The sequence below is a fragment of the Frankliniella occidentalis genome, unplaced genomic scaffold, assembly GCF_000697945.3.
Source record: "Frankliniella occidentalis isolate FOCC.00 unplaced genomic scaffold, Focc_3.1 Scaffold41, whole genome shotgun sequence".
Classification (NCBI taxonomy): domain Eukaryota; kingdom Metazoa; phylum Arthropoda; class Insecta; order Thysanoptera; family Thripidae; genus Frankliniella; species Frankliniella occidentalis.
Window position 1 is genome coordinate 1,383,015 of NW_026267171.1, and position 2,969 is coordinate 1,385,983.

A 2,969-nucleotide genomic window follows, 5' to 3' on the forward strand; every position below is an offset into this window, starting at 1 on the left:
TCACGGGCTGAGCATTTGCGTGTTCATCTCCGAACGCACACCGGAGAAAAGCCTTTTGAATGTGCAGTGTGCAGCAAGAAATTCGCCGATGGTGGTAATTTGCGGGCTCATCTCCGAACGCACACAGAAGAAAAGCCTTTTGAATGTACAGTGTGCAACAAGAAATTTTCAGATAGTGGGGATTTGCGTCGTCATCTCCGAACGCACACTGGAGAAAAGCCATTTGAATGTACAGTGTGCAGCAAAAAATTTTCAGATAGTGGGGATTTGCGTCGTCATCTCCGATCGCACACTGGAGAAAAGCCATTTGAATGTACAGTGTGCAACAAGAAATTTTCACAGGCTGAGAAGTTGCGTCGTCATCTCCGAACGCACACCGGAGAAAAGCCTTTTGAATGTACAGTGTGCATCAAGAAATTTTCACTGGCTGGAAGTTTGCGTAGACATGTAAACTTACACGCATGAACATGTAAGGTGTAAACATAAGTTGTGGTGTCTGTTTATTCTTTTAATGTTTGATTCTTCACAGGGCAAAAGCTCTTTTGTGTCGTTTGGGCGAGAGAGGGGCTGGTGATTTGCGCGTGCCTATGTACCAGATTTAAACACGAGCGTGGCATTACTGTCCACTTTCAACTTTTGTTTTGCTTGAAATCTAGTGTGGTATCAGTGTTCTGTATATACTGCAAATCTTCTTGTAATATTTGATTGATTATAGATTTTCCTGCGTCTAAGTCGCCGTAAACATTTTCGGCACACTGGAGTAATGCCTCTTCACTATGCACTTCGAAATGTTCCCTAAACTGTCAGCGTACGTTTTCATGTTGACATCTAAACTAGCAGTGAACCTTTGAGATTAGTGTTTCATATAACATGTATGGTATACAAGAAAATTTCTCTTTCGTGCGTCTAAGTTTTCATTTCCTGTTGCAGATGGAATATCTTCTCAGGAAAATTCTTTATGATTCTGATATTAAACATGTTTTCTTTGAACTTTTAGCACTTAAATCCAAAATAAGAATCCTTTAAAGCACGTTTTAAAACCTTGTGTCACAAATTTTCAAAATATATAAATAATGTCCTTTTCTGCTAGGTAATAGCATTTAGAGCAATACTATGTTTTCATTGCCGTAGGACACGCTTCGCCAGTGTAACATGCAACTTAAAATATTCAAATGCTCTGCAAATCTAAGTCCAAACTGTTCTACAGTTGTAAATGGCGAACTAAACCGTGCTGCAGAACAAAAAAGTTCGTCTCTAAGAACTGTAGAACTTATAGGTTCTAGTATGCACTCAAACTGTATATGTCACAAGGCGCTCTACATTTATAGCGACCAGTTCGTGACGGGCACTTCCGTTCTGCTGTTGCCAACTGCAGAAATTTTCAGTTCGACCGAGTTCGCCACTTAGAACTGCAGAGCAAAGTGTTCGCCACTAACAACCGTGGAACAGGTTTGCCCTAAAATTTAGAGTGTGCCAGGTTTGCCATGACCTTGCTTACTCGAGGATTGGCCAGTGTGTTTATCACCAAAGAAGTTATTTTGGTGATTCGTCAAGGAGTCAGATATCTCTCGGACTGTGAGGGCCCTTCCTCTCTGTTTGTTGAATCGGACGGGTGCGCGGCGCAGGGTGGTTGGGCTGCTCCCACGTGATGCATCAGCCTTGGCTGGAGGACCATACCACCCCCCCGCCCCGCCTCCAGCCTGCAGGGTCGTGGTGCGGGACTGCACGTCCATCGGGGGCTGCTGGTGCGGTGGGCCTGGGCTGGGGCCGGGCACTGCCGTCGCCTCTAACGGCCACCTCTAACGGGACTCGGGCCGCCCTGCCGTACCCACGGCTCGCATGTCACTTGGTAGTCCAGTCATGTCCGCTGGGATGACCGGCGGGGTCCTGGACCCGGGCCCCGCCACGCCCCGCCCAGCCTCGCCCCGCCACGCCCCGCCACGCCCTGGACCCTTGATGCGGCTGGCCGGTCGCCCCGCCCGCACCGCGCCATTTCATTCAAACTGAATCGTTTTGCCTGAATTTGGCACATCGTCCGGCCGGCGGGTCCGGGCACCCGTGAGTGTACCCGACCAACCCCCGATTGAACTCGGCCCTATCGGCAAAGAGATATGGTCTCGTACTGCCGCGCCGGGCACGCCCTCACACACGTACACACGCACACACACACACACACACACACGCCGAATAATAAATCCCGTGTTTACATCAGCCGTGTAATTGGTGCGTTGGTCTAATTGGTCTCGTTCAGCACGTGGCCGCTGGATACACTCTCTGCCGCCGGGATTTGCCCCTGTAGCTCCCCTCCTCCTCTCCGCCTCCCCTCTCCTGGGGCCTAGGTCAGGTTCGCTCGTGTGATACATCACAGGGCCATCGCCTCCCCGAACGCGCCTCTATAACATTATAAAAAAGCACAAGCAAGCAGTCCGAAAGGCCCGATGGGCCACCACGAATTGAGCGGCATATTAATTGCGTGTAATGCGCAGCCGTTATGAGAGCGGCGCAATGTGATACGTTATTGTAATGCGACTCGCGACTGCAACGCGGATGTGACCCAACCTATTTTTATTTATTCGTTTTATAAATTGACCGCGGGAAAATTGGACTAAAGGGTTGCAGGGCGGGAAATGAAGACCATTACGTAGTCAGTTTGGAGTTGCAATGTCTGTTAGCTCGGTTGCGGTTACTTCTTACTACTACTCGTCCTCTTTCACCAGCAAAAACAACAGTGAATAACGACAATAGGTTTGCTGAATTTCATATGTTTGCTATCGACTTTTGCGGGCCAGCAGCGCGGGTCTTGCGCTGTCCTTGTCCAGCAGTGGGTCGAGCCGTATCCAGCGCTGCGTCACGGCGCCCGCCCCGTCCCGCCTCGTCCCGCCCCGTCCGCTGCAGCTAGACAAGACGGATGGTCGCCTTGCCCCTGCAGGCTAGGCATCACGTGCGGCACGCGAATGGGGCGGGAGGGG

The 2,969-nt window shown here is 50.1% G+C and overlaps 3 protein-coding genes across 4 annotated transcripts in view; 1 reads left to right on the forward strand and 2 right to left on the reverse strand.

The window, feature by feature from the left end:
• LOC113203300 (procathepsin L-like) overlaps positions 1-2,969 on the reverse strand; it is a 601,094-nt gene that overhangs the window by 523,775 nt on the left and 74,350 nt on the right. The window lies entirely within an intron of this gene.
• LOC113216390 (uncharacterized) overlaps positions 1-2,969 on the reverse strand; it is a 467,922-nt gene that overhangs the window by 280,469 nt on the left and 184,484 nt on the right. The window lies entirely within an intron of this gene.
• The window catches only part of LOC113203306 (oocyte zinc finger protein XlCOF6-like), a 41,278-nt gene that overhangs the window by 37,404 nt on the left and 905 nt on the right, over positions 1-2,969 (forward strand). The window lies entirely within an intron of this gene.